We start from the raw sequence: 19,068 nt of genomic DNA on the forward strand, positions 1-19,068 counted from the left end.
GAAAAAAGAAGCAATAGGATACATGGTACACTACATTTTTATAGTAAGACCATGACTTATGAATAAGTTCTGATTTGGGAGAAGATTTGTAAGTCAGATTTGTTCATAAATCTGACAAAATGAGTCTTATGCATCTTTGACCCAAATATACACCAATGCTGGTCCTGCATCCACACCCTGAGAAGTTTCTCCTTTTCCTCTATCACTTTACCACACCTTTTGGATATTGTTGACTTCATTTTCACAGTAGACTTCACATCTTCCATGGTCTCGTCCTTGTTCTTTAGACTTGTGCCAAGGGTTGAATGAGTCATGCTATAAGAATAACTGATGTCTACCGTCTTTTTACCTTGGTCCAGTCTCTAAATGTTCATGTTTATTTCCTTGGTTATTGCTTTGTGTTTCCTATTAGTGCCCACATCATCACTGCGTTTCCTTTGCTTCTGGGCACCATGGGCTCTGATTGAGCACTGTCCTGCTGTACATAATCACACTGTAGAGTAAGCACAGAGTAGCACAACTGTGACAATGTCCAGAAGACATGTGAGTTACTTCCATGATTTGTTCACACCTATAAATGTTCATAATGGGAGTTCCATTCATATTTGTGCAAGTTTACAGCCTGAATGCTCATAAGTCAGGGACTATATATATATATATATATATATCATATTTTTCATATAAATCTATTATTTTATACTTCAAAATCTTCAGAGTAAACTGATAAGCTAGAGACTGGGGAAAAAAAATCAGTGTTGTGGTTCAAGTCCAAAGAGTGTCTGCTGGCAGAATTCTTGCTTGCTTACAGGATGCCTAGGCTTTTGCTGTATTTTGGCCCGTACAAAGCTCATCCATTATAGAGGATGCTATTCCTTTTCCAGTGTCCAGCACTGTAAATGCTAAACCCATCTGAATGTACCCTTGAAGAAACATCAGTATAAGGTCTGTAATCCTCTTCTTATTTTTATTCCTTTGAAAGAAGTGAATTGCAAAGCGTGTAATTTAAGTACATATGGTAAAAAATAAAGGTCTTTCTTACAAGGTTTCCTCTTGAAAATATACTTCATTTTTCTTTTAATGTTTAATTTCTTTTTTCCTTTTCAGTGCTGTATCTCTACTTTGGACTTTGGTTCTTAATGACACAGAACATTGACTTTCTGTGATAGATTTTTCTAGTGGACAAAACATAAAGTTTTAAGATATGATTTTTTGGTAATTTCCCAGAAAGAAGGGCTCTCTATTTGAAAAGAGTCAATAAAAGACTTCTTCAGATCACCTAAGTGATGCCAAAGGACACAAACCTTTTTAAATTTCAACAACTAAACCCAGATTATGTAATACATTTGAATTCCAGAAGTCGCCCTAAAAATGAGACCTCAATTGTAATTATAAAATTCTTGGAGATTTAAAAATGAACTGCAAATATGCTGTCTGTGCTTTCCTCTTCTGTACCAAAAGATTTCAGAAACGCTAAATGACTCTTCTTAAAGACATAGTTACAACATTAATTTATTGACCGTACCATGTCAAACAAAAATGCTAAAGCCTCATTCTAAATTAGAATGGGCAATGTTCATTGATGTTCAAATTGTTCAACGTGGCTAAAATTGAGATACAGCTCATACTTCTGTCTCAGTAAAAGTTTACAGTGATGACAATGAGAATTGTAATGTTTTACCTAACAATTGAAAACATTGACTTTCAATGTTCTAAATGAATGGTTAAGGAATAATACAGAATCTAGATCATGTGGCAAAATAGCAATACAATGTACAATTCAAATTCTAGACTCCTAAAATATAATTTGGCAGAAGAAATTTGGATAATAAGATCTCAGGAATTTTGAAGTTATCATTGTTCATAATTCAAGTGAAGGTAAAACAGTTGTGGGCACATGGAATGATTGGAATAAGCATCAAGTTCTTTTTTAAAAAGGCTGTCTTGAAGACAGTCTTCTTAAAGAGTGTTAAAGAAATCATATTAAATTCCTTAAATAAAATTAAATTAAAAAACAAAAACTCCTAATGCTCCTATATTGCATATTTCTGTATGTGACTTTGGAATAAGCTTGCTTTACAATATGTGTTTTGGAGACGTAGATGTAAAATTTGGATAATAATATAAACTTTCTACTTCTGGGCCAGTTACAGGTTATTACAATAATCTCAGAAAAAAATAACGATGGCTCCCTGAAGAGTCAGTATTAGAAATGCAGAGAAATAGTTAATACTTGAAGTGTATTTTGTAGAAAAAATCAGAATGACTTATGATGGGTGGACTGAAGAAGAAGTAGAGGTCAGTCTGGGAATTTAGCTCAAGGGTGTAAGCACCTGTCTGGCAAGTATGAGGTCATTAGTGTGATCCTCGGTACCAAAAAAAAAAAAAAAAAAAAAAAAAAAAAAAAAAAAAAATCATAGACGAGTCCAGTTGGGGAACTAAGTGAGTAGAGAGAATATTTCCTGAAAAACAGAAGAATAGAGGAGAAACAAAAGTACTGACTATTTACAAGAATTCACCATATCAAATATACATGTGAGAAAGTCATCTGGACGTTTCAAATAGATAGTTTTCTCTATGGCTGTAGAAACATTTTTTATGAGAAGTTAGAGAAATTTTAAAGAGGAATTACTGGCGTATTATACTGAATAGTAGTTTCCTGTTTACTTACTCTCCTAAGATGAGACTCTCCATGGGGCTATTATTTAAGGATATAGGTTAGGTTGCATTTGAGTACAAACGATAGTGCTTTCTTTGATAAGAAATGTTTGGCTAATGATAGTAATAATAATGACTAGTATTTATTAACCACATTTATGGTTGTAGGCATTAGCTCAATATTCTACACATGTTGTTTCATTTCATTTATTTCAAAATTCTGTGAGGTAGGAACCATTATCTCCAATATATCATGGAGAAAATTGATGTAAATAAAAGTTTCCTAATATTCCTTTTGTGTCATAAATCACTGAGAGAGTCATAATTCAAATCCAGCAGTTTATTAGAAACTATATTTAACATGGCACAGTTGACACTTAAATGGAAAAATTGACAGTGTCTCTTTCTGTAGTGTTTTTCCTTGATAGAATTATTGTCATCTTAATATGATCTCCCAAAATCCTGAGAAGGATAGCTACTTTCAAGATATGGATTTCATTTTGTATTTCTCACTAATCTGAGGCTTCCCATGATCTTTCAGGAAATGCCAGCTACTTCCAAGTAACTGAAATCTGTAAAGAAGATATATAGAGAACCTACTGTCCTTTCTTTTATTTAAAGAGAAAAAAAACCAGAAAAAAAGGTAGAAATAATACAGCATGTCAGAAAAATAAACAGTAAGAAATCACTAATTGATAAGTTGCATATTGTCAACTTAGAAATAGTTGTTCAAGTTACAAAATTAAAGCATACAAAATGACATTCAAATGACACTGCAAACAGTTCTGCTCAATGATCCAACAAAAACTTAGTAATATAGTTATCAGTCCTACACAGTTGTTTTTTATCTTAAAGAGAGTAAGATTAAACAGAACAAAACAGTTTATAAGGAAACAACTTAAAGAAACACAAATTTCAAAGCAAGTCCACTGGAGATCTTCACTGTTTATTTTATTGTATCTAGTTTTCTTCCAAATAGTTGTCCCCATCTTCACACACATTGAATACATATTGAACATTATAGAACTAATCAAATCATTACAGAATAATGAAGGCTTTTTAGGTTTTCAAGACCTGACTTTGGGGAAGTCAATAATGACTACCATAATGTCTCTCATTTTCTTCATAGTAGCTGTCCTTATCTTTACATATGCTGAAACTGAACATAAGAGACTACACTAATATCACCCTGAACAGTGAATAATTGTATTGCTAGATTTTATATCATAAAGCTACAGAATTAGCACTGGGTTCCTTAGTGTCTCTTCTTCTTCAGAGTATCTTTACATTACCTTGTGCATTATATAATCTGTTCACATAAACAGTTTAGAAATTCTCCCCATGTATGAATCTCTACATGTATATCTACCCTTTCTCTATTATAAGGAAAAACAGATCATAAAAAGACAACAAAACAAATTTCTAGAAAAACATGAAATGAAAAAGACATGTAAAACCACAATATTAGGTGACCTACAATAGTTACTATGCTTTCTCTTGTTATGTTCAATAGAATTGTCTACATCATCAGGCATAATATAATTGAACATAACATTGCATAGTTGTTTTAATAAAAACACAACTTTGAGGACATTGTAGGACTTAAAAACTGTTAATAATCAAAACTGAAATGGCTATCTTTTACATCTTGTCATCTTCAGAGTAGTTGCCTCTACTCTTAGACTTGATACTATCAAGCATACCAAATTCAAATAAAATCAGTCAAGGCAAAACAGCGGTCTAACAAACCAGCTTCAAATAAAATGAGTCATAGTAAGACAATGTAAGTAATACAGGGTTTCAGTGTAAGTTAATAGGAAATTAAGGATAGTTACCATGGTATAACCTGCTATTTTTGGGTTAGCTATCTGTGCCCTCAAATCTAATATGAGTAGACAACCGGAACAAAACATAATCAAACTAAACAGAGCAATAAGACTACCGTGACTTTTAAACTCTGACACACTATTAACAATGTCCTCTGCCTTCCTTTTTTAGACAATACCTCCCCTTTCCCTTTCTCAGGATGCTTTGTATATTTTGGGTCCCACTAGCTCCTTTAGTTTTTAGATTAAGAGGCCAACCTGTTATCCATCTAAGTGTTGCTGAACCTTTTTACCCCTGAGCTTGATCTTGAGCTCTACTCCTTTACTTGCTAAAGTCACAAGGTTTTCCTTCCTTCCAGCTGTGTAGTTCTACAATGCACAAAAGTGTCATAGCTTTCCAATCTATCTGTGGCTGCTGGATGAGTTGTCCCTATTTCTCTCTGGCTTCCTGTCACATATAGCATTGTTTTCTCATCTTTGACTTTCAGTTTATTAACCCTCTTTCAGGTTGAGTGTATCTCCTATTCAGAGCATCTCGATGGATCCTGCCTCCTAATCTACTCTGCTTATGTTTCTTTTTTGTTAGGGTATCAAGGCTATGTATATTAAAGATTATAGTTTACTGTCTTTGCCTCATCTACGCTATTCTATTCTTCTGCTATTATTTGTCCACTTTACTCCTTCACTCCACTGTCTGCCCTATTCATTGGGGCCTCTCTGCCACTGTTGCTGGAATCCTGGTATTTTTTACTCTCTCTCTATGGAATGTCCTTCAGTGTTTTTTGCAGAGTTGGATTGGTGGACATGAACTCCCTCAGTTCCTCCTTGTCTTGGAAGTATCTTGTTTCTATAAATCCTCTTGTTGTCTTCTAGCCTTTGAATTGTTTCTTTTTGATTCCTTGTTATTTTTAAGAGATTTTTTCTTTCATGATCACACATTATAAATCTCTCTTCAAGTTTCAAAAGGCTAATTTTAGTTTCTGTCAAGGCATTTTGCCAGCTTTTAATGGAGTTTTTAGTTTCCTGGTAATCTCTTTGGATCTGGTTCATGTATTCTAGGTTTTGTGTATATTCTTCATCAAAGGTTTCTCTTCCTTTGCTGAATTCCTCCATTCTTCCATCTGTGTTTTTTTGGGAGGGCCTTATCATTTCTTTAATTAATCATTTTATATCTTGCCTCACTTGGATCAGAAGTACAGTTTTAAATTCGTCTATGAGGTCACGAACATTTCATTATGTCCGCTGATGCTGTGTCTAATATTGCATGATTACTTCATTGGTTTTCTTCTGTATTTACCTCTCCTGGGCTTATTGTTCCTAGGGTCAGTGGCTGGAGGTTTCTTTTTTAATTTCTATCTCTTGCCATGTTTCTGGTTTCTTTCAGACAGGTGTGTCCTGACGTTTCTGATTCTCTCTGTATTGCTTAGGGTCTTTCCAAAGCGTGCTGACTGGGGTTTTGCTGTCCTCCCCAATTTGCTGTTATTTGAGGTACATGCAGGGATGCAGGGATGGTGCAGGCTAGCCTTGAGCCTCTGAGCCAGTTGAGCTGCAAGTTCCTTTCGCAACTTAGGCTGTACCTTGTGGATGTCACAGAGTCGTGGCAGTTTTGTCCCTGGCTACTGGGTCCCAAGCAGAGGCGCAGTTCAGCCCCAGAAGATCCCACCAGTCCTCTCTGCACCAGAGGCAGCCAACTGATGCCACCATGGTACCGGGCTCTGCCCAACTCCAAGATGTCCTCCAGCCAGCGACATCAGTCGTGGGACCCAATCCCCAGCACTCACTAGGAATCAATGCGGTTCTCCATCTTGGCTCCACTCCACGCTGCGCTGTGTCCTCCCGCCAAGGGCTCAGAACTCAACAGTTCCCATTATCAATGGCTATGGCTTCAGCTTGCGCCTGACTCCACGGGCTCCCAGCACATCGGGGACTGGTCTCAGTGAACGCATAGGGCTCCAGCCCTCCATTCACATTTTTCCTTCCTCCGCAGAGTTAGATTCTAGCTTGATGTGGATTTTCCGCATCCAGATCAGCATCCTGCCTCTTCAGAAAACTCTGTGGCGCCCAGCTTTGGTGTCCAGGCGCATGGTCCTCTCATGGCCTATTTTGGCACAGCCAGCTGGCTCTGGCTGCTCCGCAGGGTCCTGGGACCCAATTTCCAGTACTCACGAGAGCCCATAAAGCTCTTCACCTTGGCTCTACTGCACACTGCACCATGTCCTCCCATTAAGGGCCTGAGACTCATCAACTCTGGTTATGGCAGCTGCGGTGACTTTGGATTGTGGGACTCTGGGGCATGCCCAGCACAGCGCTGAACGGGTCTCAGTGAGCATGTCAGGCTTCAGCCCTCCACCTGTGCTTTTTCTCCCTCTTCCTAATTTAATTTTTCCCTCGAGTTTCCTCCTGGGTTAATGGAATCATTCTCCAATCATCTGGCCCTCTCCATGTTGTCAAATTCTAGCATCTGAGCTGTTTTCCCCACAGAGGTCCTCTATCCAGCTTCCTAGCAAGCTGCCATTTTTTTCTCCATCGAGAACATACCTTCTATGTTTAGCTTGTTTTTTAATGTATGTATTTATTTTACCCCATAGTATTAAGCAGAATAAATACTGACCAATCACTTGTAAGTTTTATTAGAAGAAAATTCTCATTATTTTTTGAAGGCAAGTAACTATTCCCTTAGATCACATTTTAAATATTTAAACTACAATAATTAAATCCACATTGGGGTCATTTTTCTGATTTTTTTCCTCATTTGAAAAATTTACAAGCAAATCAACATAGAGTAGCTTTATTTACATGGTGTAATACATAGTACTTAATAAAATCTATTTAGCCAGGGATATAGCTCAGCAGCACAGCACCTGCCTGGCAAGTGCAAAGTTGTGAGTTCAAACCTCAGTACAAGAAAATCTATCTGTCTATCTTTTTATTTATTTCTGTCGTTTTTGAAACAGGGTCTCACTATGCAGTTCAGGCTGGTCTTGAGTTCACTGTGTAGCCCAGGCTGGTCTCGAACTCACAACAGTCCTCCTGTCTCGGCCACCCTAGTGCTGTGATTACAATCATGAGCCACCATGGTTGGCTAAGAAAATCTATTTAAACTAAAGACACCTGGGATATTAAACTATCTTTGCTTTTTAATATAGACTAAATGAGAGATTTTGCAACCAGAATATCAGTTAAAATCTGAATGCACTGAATGTTTAAAATCTGCCCATCTAAATCCGCTCTCTAGATTTTTTTTCTGCAATGGTTTTCTGCATCTCTTTTGCTTGTTAGGATGATCAGGGTGCCATACAGAGTCCCTTCTTGTGCCCACACCCTCTTCTCACTAGCAATGAAGGGAGGGAATTGTCCTCTGACATGGACAGCCATTGCAGCCTAAATCCCGGGGCAGCAAGATCCCAGCAGGGAGCCTGTTTGGGAGGAAGAATAGAAAGGCTCAGTTTTTGTTTGTTTTTGTTTTTTGTTTTTTGTTTTAAAGAGACACCATTTTTAAGGGCCATTCTATCCCCAAAGCGCTCTATGGGGGTTGATCTTGCTAATTCTGTGAAGGCTACATGCTCAAGTTTTGGAAATTGTTTCCTTAAAAATATTTTTATACATATTTTTATACATATTTGCAGTTATATGGAGCGGGTACATTTACCTAACACTGCTTGATTTTTTTTTCAATCCCCTTTTCTCCCTCCTTCCCCCTGTAATTTCCTGTCCTTGTTTTCACTCTTGTTGGTGTTATTAATCTTACCTCATGTTTATGACATAAAATATCTACATTCATTGAGGTTATTAGGTTCCTGTACAATTCATTGTAGGTAATCTTGGAAGCAACCTATATTTCAGTCACAGATGATTAGATAAAGAAAATGTGATATCTACATGCAATGGAATACTGCTAGGCTATAAAAAGTACAAATTTATGACATTCGTACGAAAATGAATACAGCTGGAAATACAATGTTGAGTGAAGTAGATTACATACACAAGCTTAAATACTACCTAGTATCTCTCTTTTGAGTAAGCCAAAGTACAAACAACACAATAAAGGAAAGCTACAAAGAGACAAGGGAATATATCTTTTGCAAATAGAAGTCATTTTTAAAGGTAAATACATTTTTACAGTCATGGTCTCAAAAGTAGAATGATACTTAGAAGAAATGACAGCTATTGAAAATCAAATTTTAGCCAGGTGTGTGAACACCTGTAATCCTAGTACTTGGGAAGTACAGGAGGATGGTCATGAGATCAAGGCCAACCTGGGCTATATGATGAGCTCAATGCCAGCTTGAATTGCATAGTGAGACCTTGTTTCAAAAAAAAAAAAAAAAGGAAGGAAAAATCAAAGTATTTTAGTAGAATTATAAACCATCAGGGTAAAGTGGAAAGGAAGAATTTGTCTAAGTTTGGATAATATTTATCACATAATAGGTACTCAGTAAATATTATAGTACCATATGACTAAAATCTAGGTATTTTCATAAAGGATTCTGTGATAAACTCAGATGAATTTAAAAACAGACAATAGAAAGAAAAGCATCAAAGAATAATATAAATGATTGTCAGTGATCTATAGACATAGACATGGTTTAAGATTTGGAAAAAGAGCATAGTTATTCCCTCTCACCCTTCCTCATCACTCTATCCTCTTTCCCTTCTTCTCTTTTAAAGAAAATAAGCTTTAACCTGGAAGGAAAAACAAACATGCATTTAATTTGTAAAATCAAATCTACAGTTAGTAAGATAAATGAAGAGCATATGCATTTGCATTTAATCAGTTAAAATTTTAAGCAAAGACATATTGCACCTAAAACTGAATTTTCAGCCTGATGGGGAGATCTGTAGAGTGGTCATCACAGTGATACTTGGTGAAAATCCTTCATTAGGTAGTAAGTTGGATAAACAACCTATTATATGTTTTTGAATATTTTAGCTCTGTTGCTTGAAATCTCTCCCCTTATACAAAGGAGGAAGCATTTGTGCAAACATAAAGCCCTCCTTCCCTGATTCAGGGAAAGCTTAGGCAAAACATCATAAGAAAGGAATGAAGAACAATTGCAAGGACAGAAAGGCCAAGCAGCTACATGCTGCCCTGTTATCTTTACTCCTAGAAACCGTTTCACTCCCAATCTTGAAAATACTTTTATTATGATGAATAATAGTAAAAGCCAAATCAATTAGAATTTAGGACAAATGTATCTAAAGCTGAAGCATCATGACTCAATTATTTGGTCTATCCAATTAGAGTAAATAAAATAATAATACCACCAATAATACACTCTATGTTTGTTTACTTAAACACGAGTAGCATTTATGCTTTTTCTTAGCTGCTGGACCATGTCAATACTGAGTATAATGCAAACACTGTTTCAAATAAGAAAATAAATCAAGAAAAGAAACTTTTTTGAAAATGTATAGGATTATTAGGTGCATAAAATTATGAGCCAAGTTTTCACACTGTAATTGGTTGTGACACCAACTGGATTATTCCAGCCTACATTTGTAATGACCGGCTATTTTCCATTATCTTCCGGGAACACGAGAAGAATGAACTCCACTTGCAATAGGCAGCTTGCCAACTGATGCAGTGCAGTCCTGTCAGCTCAATGATGTTCACAAGAGTGGCTGCAGACTCTTCCCTGGCTGCCTTAAGAAGAGACAAGTGGCCTGGCTATCTTAGATGGCGTAATTGCAGTGCTGTGCTAAACTCAGTGACCTCACAGGTCTCCAGAGCCAAGACACAATAACTTGATTGGAAAAATAGAGAATCAGTGTTCCTGATTATGGGAAGGAAAAAGTGAGCCCATTAAAGGCTGGGTGACTTGCGTAAGCTGAAATTAGTGCAGAAATGTCTTCCTGCCTTTCTCTGAGATGGAATTGGTAGCATATTATATTTCCTATTTGAGAAATCTAATTATCAGGTTGGGAGCTTGGAATCTTCATCCCTCACTTATGTCCGTCATGGATAGTTCGCCTTTTGAGGCAAATGGAATTGTTTTCTAAGGCATTAGAGTGACTCTAATCCTTCTAGATGCACATTCTCAGGGTGTTTAACAGGAGCCAGGAGAGAGAATTTCTGTCAGTCTGCTGACCTCTGCACGACCCACACTAGAACCTCCCTGGAAATGCTGTGGCCTCGCTCGCTGTGCCTGGAGTCAGCCTCTGACTCATCAGGCACTAGGCAAGTATGAGTAATTACAAGTTGCAAATGGCAACTGATGAATGAAAATCTGTTTTGTCTTTGGTTTTATTCTAGTTCTTCTTCACAGAAGCAGAACAGTACCCATTCTCTGGTCACACTTTTGCCTTAAATGAATCCTGACAAAAGATTTAGCACTGAGGATGAAACATACTTATTTGTGTATTTATTCAGAAAAAAATTAAATGTAACTAACTAGGAAGAAAAGTATTTCAGATAAAATTCAAATATACTGATTTGATTCTCTTGTTTCGTTTCTGATTGCAGCAAAGCCAGCACATGTTTACCTGTTATGCAGTGTTAGATACCCTGAATTCCTGTTTTTCCTAACAAGGGGCTTATAGATCCCTTCACCTTAAAAACAGTTTACTCCTTACTATTCAGTGAGAGTTGACATGCTGTGTTTTGGGAACTCAGCAAATTGATTGCAGTTAAATAAGGTATTGTGATCAGCACTATTTGCTTTAAAGGAAAAACTATCCTTTTGATGCTTTGTGATGTGTGTGTGTATGTGCGCGTGCGCACACACATACGGGGGAGTACCACATACACACCGAAACAGTGAAACATTCATCTTTTTGCATGGGATTTTGGATGTGAAAAATTCCACAATGGAATTCACTTGAAGCATCCAAGCAAGATAACAGGAGGGAAAGTTTTTCTGCCTTACTCTTATCCGAGTATATTATAGAATATTAGAATAATACATACTGATTATAAAAGTTTCAGTAATGTCTAAGTGAAGTTAGTCTGGTAATTTCTTTTCATTTGTTAGTTCAGTCTTCTTTGCCCCATGTTCCAACAGAGATGCACAGTTTGGAAGGTAGCCTTTCCTACTTTTCTTTGCTAATAATATAAGAAAATTTTCAAAACAGGGTCAGGGGTATAGCTCAGTGGCACAGTGCCTGCCTGACAAGCGTGAGGACCTCGGTTCAATTCCCAGTACTAACAACAACAACAACAACAAAAAAAAAAAAAAAAAGAAAGAAAAGAAAAGAAAAAATTCAAAACAAAATTGAGGTAGTATTTTACATATTATTCTATAAATTAATCTTTAAAAATATATTATGAACATATGGTCATCTTTTGAAGTTAATGTATTACAAGTCTGGGTCCTTATTTTGAAATTTATATAATATTCCATTTTATAGATACATTGTCTTGTACTTTATTTAATTATTTTTGGGCTGGTGACATTAAGTTTAATTTTAGTTCTGCCAGTCACACACACATTGATTTGATAAGTGTTGTTGTTTTTTTTTTTTTTTATTAGTATTCTGGCTCTTTATATCTATTGGCTAGAATATCAGCCCTAATATGGAATTAGAGGGCCATCTATTTATGCCAGACTTTGTTCTTAAAAGTTTTCAGACATTTACAATCCTACTTACAGTATTTGATGATTTCAATTTCTCAATAATCTCATCAAGTTTGAAATTTCTCAGTCTAATTTTTCTCCCATGGGAGTGGAAAAATGCCATTCTTTAGTTACTCAGTTTGCAATTTCATTCGTACATATATAGTCTAGGGATTAATTTAATTTTAAAAATGAGTAATAATGCAATAAAACTTAAATGCAATTATGTCATTTACAAAATAAAGATACATTTTTGCATTCACAAACTAGATTTAAAGAACAAATAAAGTCACATTAATAAAGCTAAACATAAATAAACCAAAATTTACCTGGAAACATGGTATCACAGTTGTCATTATTGTCAGTTCTCCCAGATGAAGTGGGAATTCAATTTGGAAAACACATACTGAATATGATTAAAACTACTGCCTTATTTAGTAAAATGTTCTGAATGAATTTTACTAGTGGAATACAGTAAGGTTAATATGGAAAATCTAGTGCAATATTAAGAAATATTTGTTAGATGCATTTCTATTTTTGTTTCTTAGTCTCATTCAGGGTTGAAGGTGAGACATATGACCACAGATTTCCATGTATCTAAGGCACTGGCTCTGTGTCTAGCCTGCCTGTTAAAGTCACTAGCAAGCAAGCTTTACAGACTCCTGATTTCTCTGTCTCACCCCTCAGAATTTCTGATATAATGTGCCTGAAATGTCGCCTGATTCAGATATTTTTAAAAGAGCCCAGGTAATTCTGATGTGCAGTCAAAGTTGAGCCTCCTGATCTTAAGAACATCTTTATTTCACTCCATTTCACATTCTGAAAGAAATTGAGGAAACAGGCCAAAGAAGATATTCCTATGAGGCATAGCAAAATAGAGTTAAAAAACTAGCTTTGTAGTTTCTAGACGATCAGTTTACCAGGGCAAACAAAAAAAATTCATCTCTCACATTGATGCACCCCCCCAACTCACAGACATGTACTAGTTTATATTGGGTTGTTTTGAAAGTTTATAATGACTTCTTTACTTTGCCTTTGATGTAAAAATTTGATCTTTATAACCAGAGAAAAGATACTGATTCTCTTTCTAAAGAGACTGCGGTAAAATTTCCCAGCTAAAGGACAAAAATTTACAACAATATATCAGCTTCTGTAGTGGATCACTGTTACAAAGGTGGACCACCCCCCCCTCCCTTGCTTCAGCCAGTGGGATGGTGTCCTGCTGCCAGAAAATGCAGTGCAGTGGGACCCTAACATATGCTTTCACTAAATGGCAAAGTAGGTATCTTGCCATGTTCAGTGGGAACCTTCAGTCTTCCAAAGACATGAAAGTCCCCAAACTAGGAAACAACTGGAGGGCCTGGGCCTTGATTATGATTCTATCTCCTCACTATAATACCACTAGTACTAGATGGAGTACAAACTTGGAGCAGGGAATGAGGCTGGAACAGATGGTTGAAGACTTGTGTCTATAGCAAGAAGCAGGGAGAAGACAGGACCCATGTGCTGGTCAAGTCACAGCCCGGGCCCAATCTTGTGTGTCTTTTCAATTATAAGTAAGATATTTTGTCTGGTTTAAGTGACGAACTTAAACTGTCAGAAAAGATTTTTACTTTTGCTTTTGATTGTGAAGCCATCTGTTTTGTATACAAAAACCTAGAACAAGAATCCTTTGTATTTTTTCTCTGTCTTGCATGTCTGAAGTCATTCATAGAAATAGAGGCCATGCATCTTATAGATTGCATCTGGACTTGCAACTAGTTAGCTTTTCCTGTGCCTGCATCATTAAAACATACTCATTCCTCTGGAGAAAAAAAAATATAAGCCAGGAACTGAGCTGCATACCACTTGCTCTCTGTCGTGGTTTACCAGGACTGTAGCACTCAGGACCGTGCTGTTTTGCACGTTCTGAAAGAGCAGATGGTAGAGGGACTGATTGTTCTGACACTATTGGGTTACTGAAATTAAAAGTTCAGAAGCAATTCTGGTGACTTAAACCATTTGGAGAAGAAGCATATACTTCATTTGCTTGCAAAAGACATTCTTCATGTAATCTGGAAAGTCACATTCATGCATTTTTTCATCTTTTTTCTACAGAAGAGGCCTTTTCACCCTGCTCCCCGGGGACTCTCTGAATGCTGAGACATGTGAAGGAATAACCGTGTGCGTGTGCAAAGGGAGGCAAAGGCAGAGCTATCGCACAGCCCTTGGCTGGGCTCCCCACCTGCTGTGGGCCAGAAGGGTCACCATTTGGGTTGACGTTGGCTGCTTTTCATGATCATGTTGTTTTCTTGCTTCCTTTTTTGAAGGTTATTAAGGTTAAAATTGTTTTGCCTTCTTTCTGAATTGAAAATATTAACACACTTAGCTTATGCTCAAGAAAGCCAAGCAGCTAGGATAAGTGTATACTCAAGTCTGGGGCCTGTAATTTTGTCTTCTGTGTATATGGAGCTGCTAACTTATAGGAGGACGAGAGTTCCATATGCTTGATTGTATAAATAGTGAGAATTTATAATATGGAAGTGCAGCATCCTCAAAATAGCTTAACTGGAAGATTTTATGATAATGCTACTTTTTTTAGCTTTATACATCTGTGTAGAATGAACAACATCTTGTTCTGTATACATAACATGTTAACCAAATGCCTAGCAGACAGAAGTTGGCTTTGCTTGGCAGAGAGCAAGTCTAATGACAAAGCTTCAACACGTAGTCACAGAGGGAAGGAGAAATTAGATAAGGAGTCAGAGTGCTGGAAAGGCAAGATAACATCCTGCAAACAGTCAGCCTGACAGCTGGCTAGAAACACTCTAAAAAGGAGAGAATGGATCTGAAAGGCTCTGTGCCAGATGCCTGAAGTCTAAATAACAGTTTTCTATTGTCCAGGGATATGCATTTGTTAGCTCTCGAATTTTATCTCTTGCAAACTTCCTATTCAGTTAATTTTCACTTGAGTTGGTTTTTTTTTTTTTTTTGGAAAGGATGGAGTCTAGTGACTTACAAGACATGAGATCAAGTGTTTTTAAATCAAATATGAAAGACAAAGTAAATTTTTAAAAGATAATAGGCTGAAATAGGGTTAAGATGATTGCACTAATATTGTCTTCTTCTTAAAACTTTCAGGAAAAAATCTATTTTTTGTTTACTATTTATTAGTAAACATTGTTATACAATGTAAACTGTATAAGAAGTGCAGTATTCCTTTCTTACTGGACTATTTTCATAAATTATTCACTCAGTTTTACTAGGAAGTGGACCCACATTTGCTGTGTTTTTGTTTTGACTAGAAGAGTCAAGCTTTGTATCTTCTTTACATGAACCACTTAACACATCTTCCCCAAAATCTATCAGCAACACTTCTGTGACAATCGAGCCTGTAACCTAATCTAAACACAGAGAGGAAACTGAATGTCATGGACTTGATGCTCCTCAGTATGGACGACAGGCCTCCATTCCCTAAAATCACAAGATCACAGAATAGCCCTTAAATCGCACACTGGAAGGAACACATTATCCCCCGTGCCATCATTTCCTTGTATTGGTTTTACCAATGGAAGCAAATGCATGACATTAGTAAAACTCATGCTTTCCCATGGCTTATGCTGCAAAGCTAAATCCCTAGCCAGAGCTTCTTAATCCAATGTCAGAAAGTTAAATTTAGATAAATAAAAGCTGCAACTGACTGCATCTTAGAGGTGCTATCAGAACAGAAGAAGGTGTGATTTAATAGAACTGTAAATAATACTTGCATTTTAACGAGAAGTTAAATTAGATCATGATAATCTAATATGGAAATGTTTTTGAAGATCAAACATAAATAGGAAATATAGCCCCTTGTAAAAGAGAATTCCCCATCTTTCTTAAAAAAATAAACTCTGTGCAAGAAACTATGCTTTGGAAGAACAGAGAGGCTTTTGATTTTTAGTTTTTATTGGAGGAAAATTCCTCTGGAATTTTTGAGTATTGCTTTTGAGAAAACATTTTTAATCTATTTTACTTATCAGCCACAGTTAGATGCTAAAGGCAACTTTGAAGCATAAATTAAATTAAGAAAACACATAAGAAATACTAAGTCCAAGAAAGGTACACAAATGTAAAGTTTGATCAAGTTTCCAATTATGTTCAAGCATTTCCAGTGTATTTTAAATTCCACATATTCTTTTTTTTTTATTTAAGTCTATTGACTAACACAGTCATACTATTTGCATGTAGAAATCGCGGTCCATAACACCTGACAGAAAATAAGCAAATATTAAGCTTTTGCAAGTCATCCATATGGCAACTTCATTGTTTAAGTTTTGTCTGTATTACAGTGCCTGAATATTCACTATATTCTTACTCTGTTTCTTTTTAAGTTTTCAAAGAAAAAAGTATTGAGAAAGCAAAGGGAAGATTTAAAAGTAAAGGAAAAGAGTCAAAACTGAGGTTTTATGAAGCCAAAGCAAAAGGGCATACGAGGCACATACACAGAAATCTCAGTGGTGTCCTTCACATTCCTGTGAACAGTGATACATTGCAATGGAATGTAAAAACTCCAGGTGAGAAAGCTCTCACCCTACTTGCCACTTAGCTTCACAGCGATAAAGTGGTAAAAGCTGTCTGGCTTATGCATTGGTGTGGATCTCATCCTTATCTCTTTTTTTCTTATAATGCATGAAAAATGGTGTAAAGATAGAGAACAGAGAACATAGTGATATTCTCATAGGAGTTTCTTCTAAATATTTTTCAGTGTTGCTGTTTTAAGAATTGGAATAACCAATTCTATAACCAGTTGCAATTGATGGATGCTTGTATGGTTTAAGAGAAGGAAAACCTCTTCCTTTTTCAATAGCACTGCATTATAAATATTTACTGTGTGGGCACATGATCCATGCTGCAAAATCACAAAACTCCAGCACACTGACACAGCTATTCATCTGGAGTAGGACTGTGACCAAGCATAGCCAATAAAGTATCCCCTGATATGTGGCTCTAGCAGAGATCTTTCTTCCATTTGGAATCATAATCCAAAGACAGATTTGTGTAGTCAGTGTTTATTTTATCTTTTCTGGAAAATGGTGAAAGTCTATTTAAAAGTGAACTCAAGACAGAAGTGAATGGGGCAACTTGAGGGAAGGAGGTCTTGAGAGCATCATTAGAATCTCAGCATCTATATGTCCCTAGTTTTCTAGTGACAAGAATGTTCTTCCATTTTTTTCAAAAGCCAACTTAATTTACATTTCTTTTGCTTGCAAGTGAAATGCTGTTATTCAAACCTTTAGAAAATTTAGCCCTTTTAGTTTCGTAGCTCTTTCTTTCAAAGTTTTTCTTTTCAAAAGCACAAATCCTTACCAACCCTATTATTTACAAGGTATAAATTTTCATTTATACGATGAATGAATTTTCATAATACGATGAATGATTAAAGCCACTGGAATCTGGCGACGCTGGGTCACACTGAAGTTGGGGGTTGGCGAGCCTGAGGGTCTCAGGGGAGGCAGTGGTAGCAGAGGGAGCAGCAGAGCTGCGAGCAGAACTCAGCTCTGATTTTGTACCAGCTTGCAGTGAGTGCAAGGAACTGAGTCCTCCTATGGGATAAAGATAATCCTTTATGTGAGATGCCGCTTTTTCCGACACTACAGGTGCGCGACCCTTGATCTCTTCGGTGTTCACTTCCCCTGGGCCATTGGTGTTTGCGTTGGGGTCTGGAGATTTCCTTTTGTGGCTTCCTCTTATCATGTTGTTGGTTTCCTCAAAATAAGTACACAGTGGGAGTCCCCAGCACTTCCTGTATTAGCCATGATTATCCTGAAGTGTGCTGGCCTGGGACTGCTGGCTTCCCCAGTCTGCTGATGACCACTGAAGTACAATCAGGGGTGGGCAGGTCGGCCCCCCCCTTCTGAGCTGGTCAAGCTCTGGAGTCTTCACCACATTAGTGTGTGCCACGTGGATGGGCCGGTTAGGGATAGTTTCAAGGAGAGTGAAACTGCCCTATTTCTGGTTCATGGCTTGTCCTGCCTGACTCCAAAATGTCACATGGCCAGTCGCCCATTCCCATAGGAGGACTAAGTTCCTTGCACTCACTGCAAGCTGGTACACAATCAGAGCTGAGTTCTGCTCGCAGCTCTGCTGCTCCCCCTGCTACCACTGCCTCCCCTGAGACCCTCAGGCTCGCCAACCCCCAACCTCAGTGTGACCCAGCGTCTCCAGATTCCAGTGGCTTTTCATACACAGTGGGACAGGCTCTGATGAGAGCAAGTCTGGCTATAGCCTTTCACCCACGATTTTCTTTTCTTTTCTTTTCTTTTCTTTTCTTTTCTTTTCTTTTCTTTTCTTTTCTTTTCTTTTCTTTTCTTTTCTTTTCTTTTCTTTCTTTCTTTCTTTCTTTCTTTCTTTCTTTCTTTCTTTCTTTCTTTCTTTCTTTCTTTCTTTCTTCCTTCCTTCCTTCCTTCCTTCCTTCCTTCCTTCCTTCCTTTCTTTCTTTCTATTTTTCTTTCCCTTTAGTTTTTTCCTGGGTCAAGAGGATCCATCTCCTTCTATCTGGTCTTCTCCAGGATGTTTTATTCCAGCATCTGAGCTGTTTCTCTCTGAGAGGCTCCCTATTTTGCTGGTTACTGATCTGCCATCTTCCAAGACCCCCTAAACTTTAAATATTTGAAAATTAAATTTTCAACTATTTTTGGAGTACAGGTATAAAAGTGTGTATCAGTGGTATACTCACTATATTTTGGATTCAAATATCATATAATGGTTTTACATATATATATATATATATATATATATACACACACACACACACACATACACACACACACATACAAACTAAAATTATGCAGTCACTTCACAAAATATTCAATTTCAGTGTGCTTCCCAATAGCATATATTTCTCTAGAAAGCAGCTAATATTTTACTCATGATTTCAAAGTCACATTTATCTTAAAGTAATCATTTAAGCTTCTATTTTATGGTTACAATGACAGTATTATCGATAACAAACTGTCATAGAGAAAATAAAAATGTTGTGACATTTATGTCTTTATAAAAATGAAATGTCTTCA

The 19,068-nt window shown here is 36.8% G+C and overlaps 1 non-coding gene across 1 annotated transcript; it reads left to right on the forward strand.

The window, feature by feature from the left end:
- The first annotated feature begins 1,543 nt into the window (after window positions 1-1,543).
- Window positions 1,544-1,675, forward strand: LOC111756996 (small nucleolar RNA SNORA1). Its single transcript, XR_002791382.1, has one exon. It is a non-coding gene; the product is annotated as a small nucleolar RNA SNORA1 (small nucleolar RNA).
- Window positions 1,676-19,068: the final 17,393 nt, after the last annotated feature.

This window comes from Cavia porcellus, unplaced genomic scaffold, assembly GCF_034190915.1.
Source record: "Cavia porcellus strain 051 isolate PalLab524CR breed Dunkin Hartley unplaced genomic scaffold, mCavPor4.1 scaffold_11, whole genome shotgun sequence".
Classification (NCBI taxonomy): domain Eukaryota; kingdom Metazoa; phylum Chordata; class Mammalia; order Rodentia; family Caviidae; genus Cavia; species Cavia porcellus.